This window comes from Schistocerca cancellata, chromosome 2, assembly GCF_023864275.1.
Source record: "Schistocerca cancellata isolate TAMUIC-IGC-003103 chromosome 2, iqSchCanc2.1, whole genome shotgun sequence".
Lineage (NCBI taxonomy): Eukaryota > Metazoa > Arthropoda > Insecta > Orthoptera > Acrididae > Schistocerca > Schistocerca cancellata.
Genome location: NC_064627.1, coordinates 98350384 through 98378359, shown reverse-complemented (window position 1 = coordinate 98378359; position 27976 = coordinate 98350384).

Below are 27976 nucleotides of genomic sequence, written 5' to 3'. Positions count from 1 at the left end.
ACAAAAGGCAAAATGTAGACTTATTTACAAGAGGAGTAACTCTTCTAATAGTTCGTGCTTTGAGCCTTTCCTAGGACAGCAGTATTAGGTTCGGATGCACCATTGCAGGTTTACTGTATCCCTTGGACCTTCAAATCAACGATGAAACACAGAAATAGAATCGATATTGAATACAAAATGCAAAATGTCGGCCTATTTACAAGAGGAGTAACTCTTCTAATAGTTCGAGCTCTGAGCCTTTCCTGGGACAGCAGTATTAGATTTCGTTGCAGCATTGCATGTTTACTGTATCCCTTGGACCTTCAAATTAACGATGAAACACAGAAATTGCATCGATACTGAATACAAAAGGCAAAATGTCGACTTATTTATAAGAGGAGTAACTCTTCTATTAGTTCGTTATTTGAGCCTTTCCTGGGACAGCAGTATTAATTTCTGATGCACCATTGCAAGTTTACTGTATCCCTTGGACCTTCAAATCAACGGTGAAACACAGAAATTGCATCGATATTGAATACAAAACGCAAAATGTCAACTTATTTACAAGAGGAGTAACTCTTCTAATAGTTCGTGCTTTGAACCTTGCCTGGGACAGCAGTATTAGATTCCGATGCACCATTGCAGGTTTACTGTATCCCTTGGACCTTCAAATCAACGATGAAACACAGAAATTGCATCCATATTGAGTACAAAAGGCAAAATGTCGACTTATTTACAAGAGGAGTAACTCTTCTAATAGTTCGTGCTTTGAGCCTTTCCGGGGACAGCAATACTAGGTTCCGATGCACCATTGCTTGTTTACTGTATCCCTTGGACCTTCAAATCAACGATGAAACACAGAAATTGCATCGATATTGAATACAAAAGGCAAAATGTGGACTTATTTACAAGAGGAGTAACTCTTCTAATAGTTCGTGATTTGAGCCTTTCCTGGGACAGCAGTATTAGATTCCGATGCACCATTGCAGGTTTACTGTATCCCTTGGACCATTCAAATCAACAATGAAACATAGAAATTGCATCGATATTGAATACAATAGGCAAAATGTCGACTTATTTGCAAGAGGAGTAACTCTTCTAATAGTTCGTGATTTGAGCCTTTCCTGGGACAGCAGTACTTGATTCTGAGGCACCATTGCAGGTTTACTGTATCCCTTGGACCTTCAAATCAACGATGAAACACAGAAATTGCATCGATATTTAATACAAAAGGCTTAATGTCGACTTATTTGCAAGAGGTGTAACTCTTCTAATAGTTCGTGCTTTGAGCCTTTCCTGGGACAGCAGTAGTAGATGCCAATGCACCATTGCATGTTTACTGTATCTCTTGGACCTTCAAATCAACGTTGAAACACTGAAATTGCATCGATATTGAATACAAAAGTCTAAATGTCGACTTATTTACAAGAGGAGTAACTCTTCTAATAGTTCGTGCTTTGAGCCTTTCCTGGGACAGCAGTATTAGGTTCGGATGCACCATTGCAGGTTTACTGTATCCCTTGGACCTTCAAATCAACGATGAAACACAGAAATTGCATCGATATTGAATACAAAACGCAAAATGTCGACTTATTTACAAGAGGAGTAACTCTTCTAATAGTTCGTGTTTGAGCCATTCCTTGGACGGCAGTATTAGATTCCGATGCACTATTGCAGGTTTACTATATCCCTTGGACCTTCAAATCAACGATGAAACACAGAAATTGCATCGATATTGAATACAGAACGAAAAATGTCGACTTATTTAAAAGAGGAGTAACTCTTCTAATAGTACGTGCTTTGAACCTTTCCTCTGACAGCAGTATTAGATGCCGATGCACCATTGCAGGTTTACTGTATCTCTTGAACCTTCAAATCAACGCTGATACACAGAAATTGCATCGATATTGAATTCAAAAGGCAAAATGTTGACTTATTTACAAGAGGAGTAACTCTTCTAATAGTTCGTGCTTTGAGCCTTTCTGGGGACAGCAGTATTAGGTTCCAATGCACCATTGCGGGTTTACTGTATCCCTTGGACCTTCAAATCAACGATGAAACACAGAAATTGCATCGATAATGAATACAAAAGGCAAAATGTGGACTTATTTACAAGAGTAGTAACTCTTCTAATAGTTCGTTCTTTGAGCCTTTCCTGGGACAGCAGTATTAGATTCCGATGCGCCATTGCCGGTTTACTGTATCCCTTGGACCTTCAAATCACCGATGAGACACAGAAATTGCATCGATAATGAATACAAAAGGCAAAATGTCGACTTATTTACAAGAGGAGTAACTCTTCTAATAGTTCGTGTTTTGAGCCATTCCTTGGACGGCAGTATTAGATTCCGATGCACTATTGCAGGTTTACTATATCCCTTGGACCTTCAAATCAACGATGAAACACAGAAATTGCATCGATGTTGAATACAAAACGCAAAATGTCGACTTATTTACAAGAGGAGTAACTCTTCTAATAGTTCGTGCTTTGAGAATTTCCTGGGACAGCAGTATTAGGTTGGGATGCACCATTGCGGGTTTACTGTATCCCTTGGACCTTCAAATCAACGATGAAACACAGAAATTGCATCGATATTGAATACAAAAGGCAAAATGTCGACTTATTTACAAGAGGAGTAACTCTTCTAATAGTTCGTGCTCTGAGCCTTTCCTCGGAGAGCAGTATTAGATTTCGATGCACCATTGCTGGTTTACTGTATCTCATGGACCTTCAAATCAACGTTGATACACAGAAATTGCATCGATATTGAATGCAAAAGGCAAAATGTCGACTTATTTACAAGAGGAGTAACTCTTCTAACAGTTCGTGATCTGAGCCTTTCCTGGGACAGCAGTATTAATTTCTGATCCAGCATTGCAAGTTTACTGTATCCCTTGGACCTTCAAATCAACGATGAAACACAGAAATTGCATCGATATTGAATACAAAATGTAAAATGTCGACTTATTTATAAGAGGAGTAACTCTTCTAATAGTTCGTACTTTCAGCCTTTCCTGAGACAGCAGTATTAGATTCTGATGCACCATTGCAGGTTTACTGTATCCCTTGGACCTTCCAATCAACGATGAAACACAGAAATTGCATCGATATTGAATACAAAAGGCAAAATGTGGACTTATTTACAAGAGGAGTAACGCTTCTAATAGTTCGTGCTTTGAGCCTTTCCTGGGACACCAGTATTAGATTCCGATGCACCATTGCAGGTTTACTGTATCCCTTGGACCTTCAAATTAACGATGAAACACAGAAATTGCATCGATATTGAATACAAAAGGCAAAATGTCGACTTATTTATAAGAGGAGTAACTCTTCTAATAGTTCGTTATTTGAGCCTTTCCTGGGACAGCAGTATTAATTTCTGATGCACCATTGCAGGTTTACTGTATCCCTTGGACCTTCAAATCAACGATGAAACACAGAAATTGCATCGATATTGAATACAAAAGGCTTAATGTCGACTTATTTGCAAGAGGAGTAACTCTTCTAATAGTTCGTGCTTTGAGCCTTTCCTGGGACAGCAGTATTAGATGCCAATGCACCATTGCATGTTTACTGTATCTCTTGGACCTTCAAATCAACGATGAAACACTGAAATTGCATCGATATTGAATACAAAAGTCTAAATGTCGACTTATTTACAAGAGGAGTAACTCTTCTAATAGTTCGTGCTTTGAGCCTATCCGTCACAGCAGTATTAGATTCCGATGCACCATTGCAGGTTTACTGTATCTCTTGGACCTTCAAATCAACGATGAAACAAAGAAAATGCATCGATATTCCATACAAAGGACAAATGTCGACTTACTTATAAGAGGGGTATCTCTTCTAATAGTTCGTGCTTTGAGCCTGTCCTGGGACAGCAGTATTAGATTCCGATGCACCATTGCAGGTTTACTGTATCCCTCGGACCTTCAAGTCAACGATGAAACACAGAAATTGCATCGATATTGAATACAAAAGGCAAAATGTCGACTTATTTAAAAGAGGAGTAACTCTTCTAATAGTTCGTGCTTTGAGCCATTCCTTGGACGGCAGTATTAGATTCCGATGCGCTATTGCAGGTTTACTATATCCCTTGGACCTTCAAATCAACGCTGATACACAGAAATTGCATCGATATTGAATTCAAAAGGCAAAATGTTGACTTATTTACAAGAGGAGTAACTCTTCTAATAGTTCGTGCTTTGAGCCTTTCTGGGGACAACAGTATTAGGTTCCAATGCACCATTGCGGGTTTACTGTATCCCTTGGACCTTCAAATCAACGATGAAACACAGAAATTGCATCGATACTGAATACAAAAGGCAAAATGTGGACTCATTTACAAGAGTAGTAACTCTTCTAATAGTTCGTGCTTTGAGCCTTTCCTGGGACAGCAGTATTAGATTCCGATGCGCCATTGCAGGTTTACTGTATCCCTTGGACCTTCAAGTCACCGATGAAACACAGAAATTGCATCGATAATGAATACAAAAGGCAAAATGTCGACTTACTTACAAGAGGAGTAACTCTTCTAATAGTTCGTGCTTTGAGCCATTCCTTGGACGGCAGTATTAGATTCCGATGCACTATTGCAGGTTTACTATATCCCTTGGACCTTCAAATCAACGATGAAACACAGAAATTGCATCGATATTGAATACAAAACGCAAAATGTCGACTTATTTACAAGAGGAGTAACTCTTCTAATAGTTCGTGCTTTGAGCCTTTCCTGGGACAGCAGTATTAGGTTCGGATGCACCATTGCAGGTTTACTGTATCCCTTGGACCTTCAAATCAACGATGAAACACAGAAATTGCATCGATATTGAATACAAAAGGCAAAATGTCGACTTATTTACAAGAGGAGTAACTCTTCTAATAGTTCGTGCTTTGAGCCATTCCTTGGACGGTAGTATTAGATTCCGATGCACTATTGCAGGTTTACTATATCCCTTTGACCTTCAAATCAACGATGAAACACAGAAATTGCATCGATATTGAATACAGAACGCAAAATGTCGACTTATTTAAAAGAGGAGTAACTCTTCTAATAGTACGTGCTTTGAACCTTTCCTCTGACAGCAGTATTAGATGCCGATGCACCATTGCAGGTTTACTGTATCTCTTGAACCTTCAAATCAACGCTGATACACAGAAATTGCATCGATATTGAATTCAAAAGGCAAAATGTTGACTTATTTACAAGAGGAGTAACTCTTCTAATAGTTCGTGCTTTGAGCCTTTCTGGGGACAGCAGTATTAGGTTCCAATGCACCATTGCGGGTTTACTGTATCCCTTGGACCTTCAAATCAACGATGAAACACAGAAATTGCATCGATACTGAATACAAAAGCAAAATGTGGACTTATTTACAAGAGTAGTAACTCTTCTAATAGTTCGTTCTTTGAGCCTTTCCTGGGACAGCAGTATTGGATTCCGATGCGCCATTGCCGGTTTACTGTATCCCTTGGACTTTCAAATCACCGATGAGACACAGAAATTGCATCGATAATGAATACAAAAGGCAAAATGTCGACTTATTTATAAGAGGAGTAACTCTTCTAATAGTTCGTGCTTTGAGCCATTCCTTGGACGGCAGTATTAGATTCCGATGCACTATTGCAGGTTTACTATATCCCTTGGACCTTCAAATCAACGATGAAACACAGAAATTGCATCGATATTGAATACAAAACGCAAAATGTCGACTTATTTACAAGAGGAGTAACTCTTCTAATAGTTCGTGCTTTCAGCCTTTCCTGGGACAGCAGTATTAGGTTCGGATGCACCATTGCGGGTTTACTGTATCCCTTGGACCTTCAAATCAACGATGAAACACAGAAATTGCATCGATATTGAATACAAAAGGCAAAATGTCGACTTATTTACAAGAGGAGTAACTCTTCTAATAGTTCGTGCTCTGAGCCCTTCCTCGGAGAGCAGTATTAGATTTCGATGCACCATTGCTGGTTTACTGTATCTCATGGACCTTCAAATCACGTTGATACACAGAAATTGCATCGATATTGAATGCAAAAGGCAAAATGTCGACTTATTTACAAGAGGAGTAACTCTTCTAACAGTTCGTGATCTGAGCCTTTCCTGGGAGAGCAGTATTAGATTTCGATGCACCATTGCTGGTTTACTGTATCCCTTGGACCTTCAAATCAACGATGAAACACAGAAATTGCATCGATATTGAATACAAAACGCAAAATGTCGACTTATTTACAAGAGGAGTAACTCTTCTAACAGTTCGTGCTTTGAGATTTTCCTGGGACACCAGTATTAGATTCCGATGCACAAATGCAGGTTTACTGTATCCCTTGGACCTTCAAATTAACGATGAAACACAGAAATTGCATCGATATTGAATACAAAAGGCAAAATGTCGACTTATTTATAAGAGGAGTAACTCTTCTAATAGTTCGTTATTTGAGCCTTTCCTGGGACAGCAGTATTAATTTCTGATGCACCATTGCAAGTTTACTGTATCCCTTGGACCTTCAAATCAACGATGAAACACAGAAATTGCATCGATATTGAATACAAAATGTAAAATGTCGACTTATTTATAAGAGGAGTAACTCTTCTAATAGTTCGTACTTTCAGCCTTTCCTGAGACAGCAGTATTAGATTCTGATGCACCATTGCAGGTTTACTGTATCCCTTGGACCTTCCAATCAACGATGAAACACAGAAATTGCATCGATATTGAATACAAAAGGCAAAATGTGGACTTATTTACAAGAGGAGTAACGCTTCTAATAGTTCGTGCTTTGAGCCTTTCCTGGGACACCAGTATTAGATTCCGATGCACCATTGCAGGTTTACTGTATCTCTTGGACCTTCAAATTAACGATGAAACACAGAAATTGCATCGATATTGAATACAAAAGGCAAAATGTCGACTTATTTATAAGAGGAGTAACTCTTCTAATAGTTCGTTATTTGAGCCTTTCCTGGGACAGCAGTATTAATTTCTGATGCACCATTGCAGGTTTACTGTATCCCTTGGACCTTCAAATCAACGATGAAACACAGAAATTGCATCGATATTGAATACAAAACGCAAAATGTCGACTTATTTACAAGAGGAGTAACTCTTCTAATAGTTCGTGCTTTGAACCTTGCCTTGCTACAGCAGTATTAGATTCCGATGCACCATTGCAGGTTTACTGTATCCCTTGGACCTTCAAATCAACGATGAAACACAGAAATTGCATCGATATCGAATACAAAAGGCAAAATGTCGACTTATTTACAAGAGGAGTAACTCTTCTAATAGTTCGTGCTTTGAGCCTTTCCGGGGACAGCAATACTAGGTTCCGATGCACCATTGCTTGTTTACTGTATCCCTTGGACCTTCAAATCAACGATGAAACACAGAAATTGCATCGATATTGAATACAAAAGGCAAAATGTGGACTTATTTACAAGAGGAGTAACTCTTCTAATAGTTCGTGATTCGAGCCTTTCCTGGGACAGCAGTATTAGATTCCGATGCACCATTGCAGGTTTACTGTATCCCCTGGACCATTCAAATCAACAATGAAACATAGAAATTGCATCGATATTGAATACAATAGGCAAAATGTCGACTTATTTGCAAGAGGAGTAACTCTTCTAATAGTTCGTGATTTGAGCCTTTCCTGGGACAGCAGTATTAGATTCTGAGGCACCATTGCAGGTTTACTGTATCCCTTGGACCTTCAAATCAACGATGAAACACAGAAATTGCATCGATATTGAATACAAAAGGCTTAATGTCGACTTATTTGCAAGAGGAGTAACTCTTCTAATAGTTCGTGCTTTGAGCCTTTCCTGGGACAGCAGTATTAGATGCCAATGCACCATTGCATGTTTACTGTATCTCTTGGACCTTCAAATCAACGATGAAACACTGAAATTGCATCGATATTGAATACAAAAGTCTAAATGTCGACTTATTTACAAGAGGAGTAACTCTTCTAATAGTTCGTGCTTTGAGCCTATCCGTCACAGCAGTATTAGATTCCGATGCACCATTGCAGGTTTACTGTATCTCTTGGACCTTCAAATCAACGATGAAACACAGAAAATGCATCGATATTCCATACAAAGGACAAATGTCGACTTACTTATAAGAGGAGTAACTCTTCTAATAGTTCGTGCTTTGAGCCTTTCCTGGGACAGCAGTATTAGATTCCGATGCACCATTGCAGGTCTACTGTATCCCTCGGACCTTCAAGTCAACGATGAAACACAGAAATTGCATCGATATTGAATATAAAAGGCAAAATGTCGACTTATTTAAAAGAGGAGTAACTCTTCTAATAGTACGTGCTTTGAGCCTTTCCTCTGACAGCAGTATTATATGCCGATGCACCATTGCAGGTTTACTGTATCTCTTGAACCTTCAAATCAACGCTGATACACAGAAATTGCATCGATATTGAATTCAAAAGGCAAAATGTTGACTTATTTACAAGAGGAGTAACTCTTCTAATAGTTCGTGCTTTGAGCCTTTCTGGGGACAGCAGTATTAGGTTCCAATGCACCATTGCGGGTTTACTGTATCCCTTGGACCTTCAAATCAACGATGAAACACAGAAATTGCATCGATACTGAATACAAAAGGCAAAATGTGGACTTATTTACAAGAGTAGTAACTCTTCTAATAGTTCGTGCTTTGAGCCTTTCCTGGGACAGCAGTATTAGATTCCGATGCACCATTGCAGGTTTACTGTATCCCTTGGACCTTCAAATCACCGATGAAACACAGAAATTGCATCGATAATGAATACAAAAGGCAAAATGTCGACTTATTTACAAGAGGAGTAACTCTTCTAATAGTTCGTGATTTGAGCCATTCCTTGGACAGCAGTATTAGATTCCGATGCACTATTGCAGGTTACTGTATCCCTTGGACCTTCAAATCAACGATGAAACACAGAAATTGCATCGATATTGAATACAAAAGGCAAAATATCGACTTATTTACAAGAGGAGTAACTCTTCTAATAGTTCGTGCTCTGAGCCTTTCCTGGGAGAGCAGTATTAGATTTCGATGCACCATTGCTGGTTTACTGTATCTCATGGACCTTCAAATCAACGTTGATACACAGAAATTGCATCGATATTGAATGCAAAAGGCAAAATGTCGACTTATTTACAAGAGGAGTAACTCTTCTAACAGTTCGTGATTTGAGCCATTCCTTGGACAGCAGTATTAGATTCCGATGCACTATTGCAGGTTACTGTATCCCTTGGACCTTCAAATCAACGATGAAACACAGAAATTGCATCGATATTGAATTCAAAAGGCAAAATGTTGACTTATTTACAAGAGGAGTAACTCTTCTAATAGTTCGTGCTTTGAGCCTTTCTGGGGACAGCAGTATTAGGTTCCAATGCACCATTGCGTGTTTACTGTATCCCTTGGACCTTCAAATCAACGATGAAACACAGAAATTGCATCGATACTGAATACAAAAGGCAAAATGTGGACTTATTTACAAGAGTAGTAACTCTTCTAATAGTTCGTGCTTTGAGCCTTTCCTGGGACAGCAGTATTAGATTCCGATGCACCATTGCTGGTTTACTGTATCCCTTGGACCTTCAAATCAACGATGAAACAGAGAAATTGCATCGATATTGAATACAAAACGCAAAATGTCGACTTATTTACAAGAGGAGTAACTCTTCTAATAGTTCGTGCTTTGAGCCTTTCCTGGGACAGCAGTATTAGGTTCGGATGCACCATTGCAGTTTTACTGTATCCCTTGGACCTTCAAATCAACGATGAAACACAGAAATTGCATCGATATTGAATACAAAAGGCAAAATGTCGACTTATTTACAAGAGGAGTAACTCTTCTAATAGTTCGTGCTCTGAGCCTTTCCTGGGACAGCAGTATTAGATTTCGATGCACCATTGCAGGTTTACTGTATCCCTTGGACCTTCAAATCAACGATGAAACACAGAAATTGCATCGATATTGAATACAAAACGCAAAATGTCGACTTATTTACAAGAGGAGTAACTCTTCTAATAGTTCGTGCTTTGAGCCTTTCCTGGGACAGCAGTATTAGGTTCGGATGCACCATTGCAGGTTTACTGTATCCCTTGGAACTTCAAATCAACGATGAAATACAGAAATTGCATCGATATTGAATACAAAAGGCAAAATGTCGACTTATTTACAAGAGGAGTAACTCTTCTAATAGTTCGTGCTCTGAGCCTTTCCTGGGACAGCAGTATTAGATTTCGTTGCACCATTGCAGGTTTACTGTATCCCTTGGACCTTCAAATCAACGATGAAATACAGAAATAGCATCGATATTGCATACAAAAGACAAATGTCGACGTATTTATAAGAGGAGTAACTCTTCTAATAGTTCGTGCGTTGATCCTTTCCTGGGACAGCAGTATTAGATTCTGATGCACCATTGCAGGTTTACTGTATCCCTTGGACCTTCAAATCAACGATGAAACACAGAAATTGCATCGATATTGAATACAAAATGTAAAATGTCGACTTATTTATAAGAGGAGTAACTCTTCTAATAGTTCGTACTTTGAGCCTTTCCTGAGACAGCAGTATTAGATTCTGATGCACCATTGCAGGTTTACTGTATCCCTTGGACCTTCAAATCAAGGATGAAACACAGAAATTGCATCGATATTGAATACAAAAGGCTTAATGTCGACTTATTTGCAAGAGGAGTAACTCTTCTAATAGTTCGTGCTTTGAGCCTTTCCTGGGACAGCAGTATTAGATGCCAATGCACCATTGCAGGATTACTGTATCTCTTGGACCTTCAAATCAACGATGAAACACTGAAATTGCATCGATATTGAATACAAAAGGCAAAATGTCGACTTATTTACAAGAGGAGTAACTCTTCTAATAGTTCGAGCTTTGAGCCTATCCGGGCACAGCAGTATTAAATTCCGATGCACCATTGCAGGTTTACTGTATATCTTGGACCTTCAAGTCAACGATGAAACACAGAAATTGCATCGATATTGAATACAAAAGGCAAAATGTCGACTTATTTAAAAGAGGAGTAACTCTTCTAATAGTACGTGCTTTGAGCCTTTCCTCTGACAGCAGTATTAGATGCCGATGCACCATTGCAGGTTTACTGTATCTCTTGAACCTTCAAATCAACGCTGATAAACAGAAATTGCATCGATATAGAATTCAAAAGGCAAAATGTTGACTTATTTACAAGAGGAGTAACTCTTCTAATAGTTCGTGCTTTGAGCCATTCTGGGGACAGCAGTATTAGGTTCCAATGCACCATTGCGGGTTTACTGTATCCCTTGGACCTTCAAATCAACGATGAAACACAGAAATTGCATCGATACTGAATACAAAAGGCAAAATGTGGACCTATTTACAAGAGTAGTAACTCTTCTAATAGTTCGTGCTTTGAGCCTTTCCTGGGACAGCAGTATTATATTCCGATGCACCATTGCAGGTTTACTGTATCCCTTGGACCTTCAAATCACCGATGAAACACAGAAATTGCATCGATAATGAATACAAAAGGCAAAATGTCGACTTATTTACAAGAGGAGTAACTCTTCTAATAGTTCGTGCTTTGAGCCTTTCCTTGGACAGCAGTATGAGATTCCGATGCACTATTGCAGGTTTACTGTATCCCTTGGACCTTCAAATCAACGATGAAACACAGAAATTGCATCGATATTGAATACAAAACGCAAAATGTCGACTTATTTACAAGAGGAGTAACTCTTCTAATAGTTCGTGCTTTGAGCCTTTCCTGGGACAGCAGTATTAGGTTCGGATGCACCATTGCAGGTTTACTGTATCCCTTGGACCTTCAAATCAGCGATGAAACACAGAAATTGCATCGATATTGAATACAAAAGGCAAAATGTCGACTTATTTACAAGAGGAGTAACTCTTCTAATAGTTCGTGCTCTGATCCTTTCCTAGGAGAGCAGCATTAGATTTCGATGCACAATTGCTGGTTTACTGTATCTCATGGACCTTCAAATCAACGTTGATGCACAGAAATTGCATCGATATTGAATGCAAAAGGCAAAATGTCGACTTATTTACAAGAGGAGTAACTCTTCTAACAGTTCGTGATCTGAGCCTTTCCTGGGAGAGCAGTATTAGATTTCGATGCACCATTGCTGGTTTACTGTATCCCTTGGACCTTCAAATCAACGATGAAACACAGAAATTGGATCGATATTGAATACAAAACGCAAAATGTCGACTTATTTACAAGAGGAGTAACTCTTCTAATAGTTCGTGCTTTGAGCCTTTCCTGGGACAGCAGTATTAGGTTCGGATGCACCATTGCAGGTTTACTGTATCCCTTGGACCTTCAAATCAACGATGAAACACAGAAATTGCATCGATATTGAATACAAAAGGCAAAATGTCGACTTATTTACAAGAGGAGTAACTCTTCTAATAGTTCGTGCTCTGAGCCTTTCCTGGGACAGCAGTATTAGATTTCGATGCACCATTGCTGGTTTACTGTATCCCTTGGACTTTCAAATCAACGAAGAAACACAGAAATTGCATCGATATTGAATACAAAACGCAAAATGTCGACTTATTTACAAGAGGAGTAACTCTTCTAATAGTTCGTGCTTTGAGCCTTTCCTGGGACAGCAGTATTAGGTTCGGATGCACCATTGCAGGTTTACTGTATCCCTTGGACCTTCAAATCAACGATGAAACACAGAAATTGCATCGATATTGAATACAAAAGGCAAAATGTCGACTTATTTACAAGAGGAGTAACTCTTCTAATAGTTCGTGCTCTGAGCCTTTCCTGGGACAGCAGTATTAGATTTCGTTGCACCATTGCAGGTTTACTGTATCCCTTGGACCTTCAAATCAACGATGAAATACAGAAATAGCATTGATATTGCATACAAAAGACAAATGTCGACGTATTTATAAGAGGAGTAACTCTTCTAATAGTTCGTGCGTTGAGCCTTTCCTGGGACAGCAGTATTAGATTCTGATGCACCATTGCAGGTTTACTGTATCCCTTGGACCTTCAAATCAACGATGAAACACAGAAATTGCATCGATATTGAATACAAAATGTAAAATGTCGACTTATTTATAAGAGGAGTAACTCTTCTAATAGTTCGTACTTTGAGCCTTTCCTGAGACAGCAGTATTAGATTCTGAGGCACCATTGCAGGTTTACTGTATCCCTTGGACCTTCAAATCAAGGATGAAACACAGAAATTGCATCGATATTGAATACAAAATGCTTAATGTCGACTTATTTGCAAGAGGAGTAACTCTTCTAATAGTTCGTGCTTTGAGCCTTTCCTGGGACAGCAGTATTAGATGCCAATGCACCATTGCAGGATTACTGTATCTCTTGGACCTTCAAATCAACGATGAAACACTGAAATTGCATCGATATTGAATACAAAAGGCAAAATGTCGACTTATTTACAAGAGGAGTAACTCTTCTAATAGTTCGAGCTTTGAGCCTATCCGGGCACAGCAGTATTAGATTCCGATGCACCATTGCAGGTTTACTGTATATCTTGGACCTTCAAATCAACGATGAAACACAGAAATTGCATCGATATTGAATACAAAAGGCAAAATGTCGACTTATTTACAAGAGGGGTAACTCTTCTAATAGTTCGTGCTTTGAGCCTTTCCTGGGACAGCAGTATTAGATTCCGATGCTTCATTGCAGGTTACTGTATCTCTTGGACCTTCAAATCAACGATGAAACACAGAAATAGCATCGATATTGAATACAAAAGGCAAAATGTCGACTTATTTAAAAGAGGAGTAACTCTTCTAATAGTACGTGCTTTGAGCCTTTCCTCTGACAGCAGTATTAGATGCCGATGCACCATTGCAGGTTTACTGTATCCTTTGAACCTTCAAATCAACGCTGAAACACAGACATTGCATCGATATTGAATTCAAAAGGCAAAATGTTGTCTTATTTACAAGAGGAGTAACTCTTCTAATAGTTCGTGCTTGGAGCCTTTCCGGGGACAGCAGTATTAGGTTCCGATGCACCATTGCGTGTTTACTGTATCTCTTGGACCTTCAAATCAACGATGAAAGACAGAAATTGCATCGATATTGCATACAAAAGACAAATGTCGACTTATTTATAAGAGGAGTAACTCTTCTAATAGTTCGCACTTTGAGCCTGTCCTGGGACAGCAGTAATAGATTCCGATGCACCATTGCAGGTTTACTGTATCCCTTGGACATTCAAATCACCGATGAAACACAGAAATTGCATCGATAATGAATACAAAAGGTAAAATGTCGACTTATTTACAAGAGGAGTAACTCTTCTAATAGTTCGTGCTTTTAGCCTTTCCTGGGACAGCAGTATTAGATTCTGATGCACCATTGCATGTTTACTGTATCCCTTGGACCTTCAAATCAACGATTAAACACAGAAATTGCATCGATATTGAATACAAAAGGCAAAACGTCGACTTATTTACAAGAGGAGTAACTCTTCTAATAGGTCGTGCTTTGAGCCTTTCCTTGGACAGCAGTATTAGATTCCGATGGACCATTGCAGGATTACTGTATCCCTTGGACCTGCAAATCAAGGATGAAACACAGAAATTGCATCGATATTGAGTACAAAAGGCAATATGTCGACTTATTTATGAGAGGAGTAACTCTTCTAAGAGTTTGTGTTTTGAGGCTTTCCTGGGACAGCAGTATTAGATTCCGATGCACCATTGCAGGTTTACTGTATCCCTTGGACCATTCAAATCAACGATGAAACATAGAAATTGCATCAATATTGAATACAATAGAAAAAATGTCGACTTATTTGCAAGAGGAGTAACTCTTCTAATAGTTCGTGATTTGAGCCTTTCCTGGGACAGCAGTATTAGATTCCGATGCACCATTGCAGGTTTACTGTATCCCTTGGACCTTGAAATTAACGATGAAACACAGAAATTGCATCGATATTGAATACAAAAGGCAAAAGGTCGACTTATTTATAAGAGGAGTAACTCTTCTAATAGTTCGTGATTTGAGCCTTTCCTGGGACAGCAGTATTAATTTCCGATGCACAATTGCAAGTTTACTGTATCCCTTGGACCTTCAAATCAACGATGAAACACAGAAATTGCATCGATATTGAATACAAAACGCAAAATGTCGACTTATTTACAAGAGGAGTAACTCTTCTAATAGCTCGTGCTTTGAACCTTTCCTGGGACAGCAGTATTAGATTCCGATGCACTATTGCAGGTTTACTGTATCCCTTGGACCTTCAAATCAACGATGAAACACAGAAATTGCATCGATATTGAATACAAAAGGCAAAATGTCGACTTATTAATAAGAGGAGTATCTCTTCTAATAGTTCGTGCTTTGAGCCTTTCCTGGGACAGCAGTATTTTATTGCGATGCACCATTGCAGGTTTTCTGTATCCCTTGGACCTTCAAGTTAACGATGAAATACCGAAATTGAATCGATATTGAATACGAAAGGCAAAATGTCGACTTATTTACAAGAGGAGTAACTCTTCTAAAGGTTCGTGGTTTGAGGCTTTCCTGGGACAGCAGTATTACATTCCGATGCACCATTGCAAGTTTACTGTATCCCTTGGACCTTCAAATCAACGATGAAATACAGAAATTGCATCGATATTGAATACAAAAACAAAATGCGACTTATTTACAAGAGGAGTAACTCTTCTAATAGTTCGTGCTTTGAGCCTTTCCTGGGACAGCAGTATTAGGTTCGGATGCACCATTGCAGGTTTACTGTATCCCTTGGACCTTCAAATCAACGATGAAACACAGAAATTGCATCGATATTGAATACAAAAGGCAAAATGTCGACTTATTTACAAGAGGAGTAACTCTTCTAATAGTTCGTGCTGTGAGCCTTTCCTGGGAGAGCAGTATTAGATTTCGATGCACCATTGCAGGTTTACTGTATCTCATGGACCTTCAAATCAACGTTGATACACAGAAATTGCATCGATATTGAATGCAAAAGGCAAAATGTCGACTTATTTACAAGAGGAGTAACTCTTCTAACAGTTCGTGATCTGAGCCTTTCCTGGGAGAGCAGTATTAGATTTCGATGCACCATTGCTGGTTTACTGTATCCCTTGGACCTTCAAATTAACGATGAAACACAGAAATTGCATCTATATTGAATACAAAAGGCTTAATGTCGACTTATTTGCAAGAGGAGTAACTCTTCTAATAGTTCGTGCTTTGAGCCTTTCCTGAGACAGCAGTATTAGATGCCAATGCACCATTGCAGGTTTACTGTATCTCTTGGACCTTGAAATCAACGATGAAACACTGAAATTGCATTGATATTGAATACAAAATGCAAAATGTCGACTTATTTACAAGAGGAGTAACTCTTCTAATAGTTCGTGCTTTGAGCCTATCCGGGCACAGCAGTATTAGATTCCGATGCACCATTGCAGGTTTACTATATCTCTTGGACCTTCAAATCAACGATGAAACACAGAAATTCCATCGATATTGCATACAAAAGACAAATGTCGACTTATTTATAAGAGGAGTAACTCTTCTAATATTTCGTGCTTTGAGCCTGTCCTGGGACAGCAGTATTAGATTCCGATGCACCATTGCAGGTTTACTGTATCCCTTGGACCTTCAAGTCAACGATGAAACACAGAAATTGCATCGATACTGAATACAAAAGGCAAAATGTCGACTTATTTAAAAGAGGAGTAACTCTTCTAATAGTACGTGCTTTGAGCCTTTCCTCTGACAGCAGTATTAGGTTCCGATGCACCATTGCGGGTTTACTGTATCCCTTGGACCTTCAAATCAACGATGAAACACAGAAATAGCATCGATATTGAATACAAAAGGCAAAATGTGGACTTATTTACAAGAGGAGTAACGCTTCTAATAGTTCGTGCTTTGAGCCTTTCCTGGGACACCAGTATTAGATTCCGATGCACCATTGCAGGTTTACTGTATCCCTTGGACCTTCAAATTAACGATGAAACACAGAAATTGCATCGATATTGAATACAAAAGGCAAATGTCGACTTATTTATAAGAGGAGTAACTTTTCTAATAGTTCGTTATTTGAGCCTTTCCTGGGACAGCAGTATTAATTTCTGATGCACCATTGCAAGTTTACTGTATCCCTTGGACCTTCAAATCAACGATGAAACACAGAAATTGCATCGATTTTGAATACAAAAGGCAAAATGTCGACTTATTTACAAGAGGAGTAACTCTTCTAATAGTTCGTGCTTTGAACCTTTCCTGGGACAATAGTATTAGATTCTGATGCACCATTGGAGGTTTAGTGTATCCCTTGGACCATCATATCAACGATGAAACACAGAAATTGCATCGATATTGAATACAAAAGGCAAAATGTCGACTTATTAATAAGAGGAGTATCTCTACTAATAGTTCATGCTTTGAGCCTTTCCTGGGACAGCAGTATTATATTCCGATGCACCATTGCAGGTTTTCTGTATCCCTTGGACCTTCAAGTTAACGATGAAACAACGAAATTGCATCGATATTGAATACGAAAGGCAACATGTCGACTTATTTACAAGAGGAGTAACTCTTCTAATGATTCGTGGTTTGAGCCGTTCCTGGGACAGCAGTATTTGATTCCGATGCACCATTGCAGGTTTACTGTATCTCATGGACCTTCAAATCAACTTTGATACACAGAAATTGCATCGATATTGAATGCAAAAGGCAAAATGTCGACTTATTTACAAGAGGAGTAACTCTTCTAACAGTTCGTGATCTGAGCCTTTCCTGGGAGAGCAGTAATAGATTTCGATGCACCATTGCTGTTTTACTGTATCCCTTGGACCTTCACATCAACGATGAAACACAGAAATTGCATCGATATTGAATACAAAACGCAAAATGTCGACTTATTTACAAGAGGAGTAACTCTTCTAATAGTTCGTGTTTTGAGCCTTTTCTGGGACAGCAGTATTAGGTTCGGATGCACCATTGCAGGTTTACTGTATCCCTTGGACCTACAAATCAACGATGAAACACAGAAATTGCATCGATATTGAATACAAAAGGCAAAATGTCGACTTATTTACAAGAGGAGTAACTCTTCTAATAGTTCGTGCTCTGAGCCTTTCCTGGGACAGCAGTATTATATTTCGTTGCACCATTGCAGGTTTACTGTATCCCTTGGACCTTCAAATCAACGATGAAATACAGAAATAGCATCGATATTGCATACAAAAGACAAATGTCGACGTATTTATAAGAGGAGTAACTCTTCTAATAGTTCGTGCGTTGAGCCTTTCCTGGGACAGCAGTATTAGATTCTGATGCACCATTGCAGGTTTACTGTATCCCCTGGACCTTCAAATCAACGATGAAACACAGAAATTGCATCGATATTGAATACAAAATGTAAAATGTCGACTTATTTATAAGAGGAGTAACTCTTCTAATAGTTCGTACTTTGAGCCTTTCCTGAGACAGCAGTATTAGATTCTGATGCACCATTGCAGGTTTACTGTATCCCTTGGACCTTCAAATCAAGGATGAAACACAGAAATTGCATCGATATTGAATACAAAAGGCTTAATGTCGACTTATTTGCAAGAGGAGTAACTCTTCTAATAGTTCGTGCTTTGAGCCTTTCCTGGGACAGCAGTACTAGATGCCAATGCACCATTGCAGGATTACTGTATCTCTTGGACCTTCAAATCAACGATGAAACACTGAAATTGCATCGATATTGAATACAAAAGGCAAAATGTCGACTTATTTACAAGAGGAGTGACTCTTCTAATAGTTCGAGCTTTGAGCCTATCCGGGCACAGCAGTATTAGATTCCGATGCACCATTGCAGGTTTACTGTATATCTTGGACCTTCAAATCAACGATGAAACACAGAAATTGCACCGATATTGCATACAAAAAAAAATGTCGACTTATTTATAAGAGGAGTAACTCTTCTAATAGTTCGTGCTTTGAGCCTGTCCTGGGACAGCAGTATTAGATTCCGATGCACCATTGCAGGTTTACTGTATCCCTTGGACCTTCAAGTCAACGATGAAACACAGAAATTGCATCGATATTAAATACAAAAGGCAAAATGTCGACTTATTTAAAAGAGGAGTAACTCTTCTAATAGTACGTGCTATGAGCCTTTCCTCTGACAGCAGTATTAGATGCCGATGCACCATTGCAGGTTTACTGTATCCTTTGAACCTTCAAATCAACGCTGAAACACAGAAATTGCATCGATATTGAATTCAAAAGGCAAAATGTTGACTTATTTACAAGAGGAGTAACTCTTCTAATAGTTCGTGCTTTGAGCCTTTCCGGGGACAGCAGTTTTAGGTTCCGATGCACCATTGCGGGTTTACTGTATCTCTTGGACCTTCAAAGCAACGATGAAACACAGAAATTGCATCGAAATTGCATACAAAAGACAAATGGCGACTTATTTATAAGAGGAGTAACTCTTCTAATAGTTCGCACTTTGAGCCTGTCCTGGGACAGCAGTATTAGATTCCGATGCACCATTGCAGGTTTACTGTATCCCTTGGACATTCAAATCACCGATGAAACACAGAAATTGCATCGATAATGAATACAAAAGGTAAAATGTCGACTTATTTACAAGAGGAGTAACTCTTCTAATAGTTCGTGCTTTTAGCCTTTCCTGGGACAGCAGTATTAGATTCTGATGCACCATTGCATGTTTACTGTATCCCTTGGACCTTCAAATCAACGATTAAACACAGAAATTGCATCGATATTGAATACAAAAGGCAAAAATTTGACTTATTTACAAGAGGAGTAACTCTTCTAATAGGTCGTGATTTGAGCCTTTCCTTGGACAGCAGTATTAGATTCCGATGGACCATTGCACGTTTACTGTATCCCTTGGACCTGCAAATCAACGATGAAACACAGAAATTGCATCGATATTGAGTACAAAAGGCAATATTTCGACTTATTTGTGAGAGGAGTAACTCTTCTAATAGTTCGTGTTTTGAGGCTATCCTGGGACAGCAGTATTAGATTCCGATGCACCATTGCAGGTTTACTGTATCCCTTGGACCATTCAAATCAACGATGAAACATAGAAATTGCATCGATATTGAATACAATAGAAAAAATGTCGACTTATTTGCAAGAGGAGTAACTCTTCTAATAGTTCGTGATTTGAGCCTTTCCTGGGACAGCAGTATTAGATTCCGATGCACCATTGCAGGTTTACTGTATCCCTTGGACCTTGAAATTAACGGTGAAACACAAAATTGCATCGATATTGAATACAAAAGGAAAAATGTCGACTTATTTATAAGAGGAGTAACTCTTCTAATAGTTCGTGATTTGAGCCTTTCCTGGGACAGCAGTATTAATTTCCGATGCACAATTGCAAGTTTGCTGTATCCCTTGGACCTTCAAATCAACGATGAAATACAGAAATTGCATCGATATTGAATACAAAACGCAAAATGTCGGCTTATTTACAAGAGGAGTAACTCTTCTAATAGTTCGTGCTTTGAACCTTTCCTGGGACAGCAGTATTAGATTCCGATGCACCATTGCAGGTTTACTGTATCCCTTGGACCTTCAAATCAACGATGAAACACATAAATTGCATCGATATTTAATACAAAAGCAAAATGTCGACTTATTTACAAGAGGAGTAACTCTTCTAATAGTTCGTGATTTGGCCTTTCCTGGGACAGCAATATTAGATTCCGATGCACCATTGCATGTTTACTGTATCCCTTAGACCTTCAAATCAACGATGAAACACAGAAATTGCATCGATATTGAGTACAAAAGGTAAAATTTCGACTTACTTACAAGAGGAGTAACTCTTCTAATAGTTCGTGTTTGAGCCTTTCCTGGGACAGCAGTATTAGATTCCGATGCACCATTACAGGTTTACTGTATCCCTTGGACCATCAAATCAACGATGAAACACAGAAATTGCATCGATATTGAATACAAAAGGCAAAATGTCGACTTATTAATAAGTGGAGTATCTCTTCTAATAGTTCGTGCTTTGGGCCTTTCCTGGGACAGCAGTATTTTATTCCGATGCACCATTGCAGGTTTTCTGTATCCCTTGGACCTTCAAGTTAACGATGAAATACCGAAATTGCATCGATATTGCATACAAAAGACAAATGTTGACTTTTTTATAAGAGGAGTAACTCTTCTAATATTTCGTGCTTTGAGCCTGTCCTGGGACAGCAGTATTAGATTCCGATGCACCATTGCAGGTTTACTGTATCCCTTGGACCTTCAAGTCAACGATGAAACACAGAAATTGCATCGATATTGCATACAAAAGACAAATGTCGACTTTTTTATAAGAGGAGTAACTCTTCTAATATTTCGTGCTTTGAGCCTGTCCTGGGACAGCAGTATTAGATTCCGATGCACCATTGCAGGTTTACTGTATCCCTTGGACCTTGAAGTCAACGATGAAACACAGAAATTGCATCGATACTGAATACAATAGGCATAATGTCGACTTATTAAAAAGAGGAGTAACTCTTCTAATAGTACGTGTTTGAGCCTTTCCTCTGACAGCAGTATTAGGTTCCGATGCACCATTGCGGGTTTACTGTATCCCTTGGACCTTCAAATCAACGATGAAACACAGAAATTGCATCGATATTGAATACAAAAGGCAAAATGTGGACTTATTTACAAGAGGAGTAACTCTTCTAATAGTTCGTGCTTTGAGCCTTTCCTGGGACTCCAGTATTAGATTCCGATGCACCATTGCAGGTTTACTGTATCCCTTGGACCTTCAAACTAACGATGAAACACAGAAATTGCGTCGTTATTGAATACAAAAGGCAAAATGTCGACTTATTTATAAGAGGAGTAACTCTTCTAATAGTTCGTTATCTGAGCCTTTCCTGGGACAGCAGTATTAATTTCAGATGCACCATTGCAAGTTTACTGTATCCCCTGGACCTTCAAATCAACGATGAAACACAGAAATTGCATCGATATTGAATACAAAAAGCAAAATGTCGACTTATTTACAAAAGGAGTAACTCTTCTAATAGTTCGTGCTTTGAACCTTGCCTGGGACAGCAGTATTAGATTCCGATGAACCATTGCAGGTTTACTGTATCCCTTGGACCTTCAAATCAACGATGAAACACAGAAATTGCATCGATATTGAATACAAAAGACAAAATGTCGACTTATTTACAAGAGGAGTAACTCTTCTAATAGTTCGTGATTTGGCCTTTCCTGGGACAGCAGTATTAGATTCCGATGCACCATTGCATGTTTACTGTATCCCTTAGACCTTCAAATCAACGATGAAACACAGAAATTGCATCGATATTGAATACAAAAGGTAAAATTTCGACTTACTTATAAGAGGAGTAACTCTTCTAATAGTTCGTGCTTTGAGCCTTTCCTGGGACAGCAGTATTAGATTCTGATGCACCATTGCAGGTTTACTGTATCCCTTGGACCATCATATCAACCATGAAACACAGAAATTGCATCGATATTGAATACGAAAGGCAACATGTCGACTTATTTACAAGAGGAGTAACTCTTCTAAAGGTTCGTGGTTTGAGCAGTTCCTGGGACAGCAGTACTTGATTCCGATGCACCATTGCAGGTTTACTGTATCTCATGGACCTTCAAATCAACTTTGATACACAGAAATTGCATCGATATTGAATGCAAAAGGCAAAATGTCGACTTATTTACAAGAGGAGTAACTCTTCTAACAGTTCGTGATCTGAGCCTTTCCTGGGAGAGCAGTATTAGATTTCGATGCACCATTGCTGGTTTACTGTATCCCTTGGACCTTCAAATCAACGATGAAACACAGAAATTGCATCGATATTGAATACAAAACGCAAAATGTCGACTTATTTACAAGAGGAGTAACTCTTCTAATAGTTCGTGCTTTGAGCCTTTCCTGGGACAGCAGTATTAGATGCCAGTGCACCATTGCAGGATTACTGTATCTCTTGGACCTTCAAATCTACGATGAAACACTGATATTGCATCGATATTGAATACAAAAGGCAAAATGTCGACTTATTTACAAGAGGAGTGACTCTTCTAATAGTTCGAGTTTTGAGCCTATCCGGGCACAGCAGTATTAGATTCCGATGCACCATTGCAGGTTTACTGTATATCTTGGACCATCAAATCAACGATGAAACACAGAAATTGCATCGATATTGCATACAAAAAAAATTGTCGACTTATTTATAAGAGGAGTAACTCTTCTAATAGTTCGTGCTTTGAGCCTGTCCTGGGACAGCAGTATTAGATTTCGATGCACCATTGCTGGTTTACTGTATCCCTTGGACTTTCAAATCAACGAAGAAACACAGAAATTGCATCGATATTAAATACAAAATGCAAAATGTCGACTCATTTAAAAGAGGAGTAACTCTTCTAATAGTTCGTGCTTTGAGCCTTTCCTGGGACAGCAGTATTAGATGCCAATGCACCATTGCAGGTTTACTGTATCTCTTGGACCTTCAAATCAACGATGAAACACTGAAATTGCATTGATATTGAATACAAAATGCAAAATGTCGACTTATTTACGAGAGGAGTAACTCTTCTAATAGTTCGTGCTTTGAGCCTATCCGGGCACAGCAGTATTAGATTCCGATGCACCATTGCAGGTTTACTGTATCTCTTGGACCTCCAAATCAACGATGAAACACAGAAATTGCATCGATATTGCATACAAAAGACAAATGTCGACTTATTTATAAGAGGAGTAACTCTTCTAATATTTCGTGCTTTGAGCCTGTCCTGGGACAGCAGTATTAGATTCCGATGCACCATTGCAGGTTTACTGTATCCCTTGGACCTTCAAATCAACGATGAAACACAGAAATTGCTTCGATATTGAATACAAAAGGCAAAATGTCGACTTATTTACAAGAGGAGTAACTCTTCTAATAGTTCGTGATTTGGCCTTTCCTGGGACAGCAGTATTAGATTCCGATGCACCATTGAATGTTTACTGTATCCCTTAGACCTACAAATCAACGATGAAACACAGAAATTGCATCGATATTGAGTACAAAAGGTAAAATTTCGACTTACTTACAAGAGGAGTAACTCTTCTAATAGTTCGTGCTTTGAGCCTTTCCTGGGACAGCAGTATTAGATTCCGATGCACCATTGCAGGTTTACTGTATCCCTTGGACCATCAAATCAACGATGAAACATAGAAATTGCATCGATATTGAATACAAAAGGCAAAATGTCGACTTATTAATAAGAGGAGTATCTCTTCCAATAGTTCGTTCTTTGAGCCTTTCCTGGGACAGCAGTATTTTATTCCGATGCACCATTGCAGGTTTTCTGTATCCCTTGGACCTTCAAGTTAACGATGAAATACCGAAATTGCATCGATATTGAATACGAAAGGCAAAATGTCGACTTATTTACAAGAGGAGTAACTCTTCTAAAGGTTCGTGGTTTGAGGCTTTCCTGGGGCAGCAGTATTACATTCCGATGCACCATTGCAGGTTTACTGTATCCCTTGGACCTTAAAATCAACGATGAAATACAGAAATTGCATCGATATTGAATACAAAAACAAAATGTCGACTTATTTACAACAGGAGTAACTCTTCTAATAGTTCGTGATTTGGCCTTGCCTGGGACAGCAGTATTAGATACCGATGCACCATTGCATGTTTACTGTATCCCTTAGACCTTCAAATCAACGATGAAACACAGAAATTGCATCGATATTGAGTACAAAAGGTAAAATTTCGACTTACTTACAAGAGGAGTAACTCTTCTAAAAAGTTCGTGCTTTGAGCCTTTCCTGGGACAGCAGTATTAGATTCCGATGCACCATTGCAGGTTTACTGTATCCCTTGGACCATCAAATCAACGATGAAACACAGAAATTGCATCGATATTGAATACAAAATGCAAAATGTCGACTTATTATTAAGAGGAGTATCTCTTCTAATAGTTCGTGCTTTGAGCCTTTCCTGGGACAGCAGTATTTTATTCCGATGCACCATTGCAGGTTTTCTGTATCCCTTGGACCTTCAAGTTAACGATGAAATACCGAAATTGCATCGATATTGAATACGAAAGGCAAAATGTCGACTTATTTACAAGAGGAGTAACTCTTCTAAAGGTTCGTGGTTTGAGGCTTTCCTGGGGCAGCAGTATTACATTCCGATGCACCATTGCAGGTTTACTGTATCCATTGGACCTTCAAATCAACGATGAAATACAGAAATTGCATCGATATTGAATACAAAAACAAAATGTCGACTTATTTACAAAAGGAGTAACTCTTCTAATAGTTCGTGCTTTGAGCCTTTCCTGGGACAGCAGTATTAGATTCCGATGTACTATTGCAGGTTTACTGTATCCCTTGGACCTTCAAATCAACGATGAAACACAGAAATTGCATCTATATTGAATACAAAAGGCTTAATGTCGACTTATTTGCAAGAGGAGTAACTCTTCTAATAGTTCGTGCTTTGAGCCTTTCCTGGGACAGCAGTATTAGATGCCAATGCACCATTGCAGGTTTACTGTATCTCTTGGACCTTCAAATCAACGATGAAACACTGAAATTGCATTGATATTGAATACAAAATGCAAAATGTCGACATATTTACAAGAGGAGTAACTCTTCTAATAGTTCGTGCTTTGAGCCTATCCGGGCACAGCAGTATTAGATTCCGATGCACCATTGCAGGTTTACTGTATCTCTTGGACCTCCAAATCAGCGATGAAACACAGAAATTGCATCGATATTGCATACAAAAGACAAATGTCGACCTATTTATAAGAGGAGTAACTCTTCTAATATTTCGTGCTTTGAGCCTGTCCTGGGACAGCAGTATTAGATTCCGTTGCACCATTGCAGGTTTACTGAATCCAGTGGACCTTCAAATCAACGATGAAACACAGAAATTGCATCGATATTGAATACAAAACGCAAAATGTCGACTTATTTACAAGAGGAGTAACTCTTCTAATAGTTTGTGCTTTGAACCTTTCCTCTGACAGCAGTATTAGATTCCGATGCACCATTGCAGGTTTACTGTATCCCTTAGACCTTCAAATCAACGATGAAACACAGAAATTGCATCGATATTGAGTACAAAAGGTAAAATTTCGACGTACTTAGAAGAGGAGTAACTCTTCTAATAGTTCGTGCTTTGAGCCTTTCCTGGGACAGCAGTATTAGATTCCGATGCACCATTGCAGGTTTACTGTATCCCTTGGACCATCAATTCAACGATGAAACACAGAAATTGCATCGTTATTGAATACAAAAGGCAAAATGTCGACTTATTAATAAGAGGAGTATCTTTTCTAATAGTTCGTGCTTTGAGCCTTTGCTGGGACAGCAGTATTTTACTCCGATGCACCATTGCAGGTTTTCTGTATCCCTTGGACCTTCAAGTTAACGATGAAATACCGAAATTGCATCGATATTGATTACGAAAGGCAAAATGTCGACTTATTTACAAGAGGAGTAACTCTTCTAAAGGTTCGTGGTTTGAGGCTTTCCTGGGACAGCAGTATTACATTCCGATGCACCATTGCAGGTTTGCTGTATCCTTTGGACCTTCAAATCAACGATGGAATACAGAAATTGCATCGATATTTAATACAAAAACAAAATGTCGATTTATTTACAAGAGGAGTAACTCTTCTAATAGTTCGTGCTTTGAGCCTTTCCTGGGACAGCAGTATTAGATTGCGATGCACTATTGCAGGTTTACTGTGTCCTTTGGACCTTCAAATCAACGACGAAACACAGAAATTGCATCTATATTGAATACAAAAGGCTTAATGTCGACTTATTTGCAAGAGGAGTAACTCTTCTAATAGTTCGTGCTTTGAGCCTTTCCTGGGACAGCAGTATTAGATTCCGATGCACCATTGCAGGTTTACTGTATCCCTTGGACCATCAAATCAACGATGAAACACAGAAATTGCATCGATATTGAATACAAAAGGCAAAATGTCGACTTATTAATAAGAGGAGTATCTTTTCTAATAGTTCGTGCTTTGAGCCTTTGCTGGGACAGCAGTATTTTATTCCGATGCACCATTGCAGGTTTTCTGTATCCCTTGGACCTTCAAGTTAACGATGAAATACCGAAATTGCATCGATATTGATTACGAAAGGCAAAATGTCGACTTATTTACAAGAGGAGCAACTCTTCTAAAGGTTCGTGGTTTGAGGCTTTCCTGGGACAGCAGTATTACATTCCGATGCACCATTGCAGGTTTACTGTATCCCTTGGACCTTCAAATCAACGATGGAATACAGAAATTGCATCGATATTTAATACAAAAACAAAATGTCGATTTATTTACAAGAGAAGTAACTCTTCTAATAGTTCGTGTTTTGAGCCTTTCCTGGGACAGCAGTATTAGATTCCGATGCACTATTGCAGGTTTACTGTATCCCTTGGACCTTCAAATCAACGACGAAACACAGAAATTGCATCTATATTGAATACAAAAGGCTTAATGTCGACTTATTTGCAAGAGGAGTAACTCTTCTAATAGTTCGTGCTTTGAGCCTTTCCTGGGACAGCAGTATTAGATGCCAATTCACCATTGCAGGTTTACTGTATCTCTTGGACCTTCAAATCAACGATGAAACACTGAAATTACATTGATATTGAATACAAAATGCAAAATGTCGACTTATTTACAAGAGGAGTAACTCTTCTAATAGTTCGTGATTTTGGGCCTATCCGGGCACAGCAGTATTAGGTTCCGATGCACCATTGCGGGTTTACTGTATCCCTTGGACCTTCAAATCAACGATGAAACACAGAAATTGCATCGATTTTGAATACAAAAGGCAAAATGTGGACTTATTTACAAGACGAGTAACTCTTCTAATAGTTCGTGCTTTGAGCTTTTCCTGGGACACCAGTATTAGATTCCGATGCACCATTGCAGGTTTACTGTATCCCTTGGACCTTCAAATTAACGATG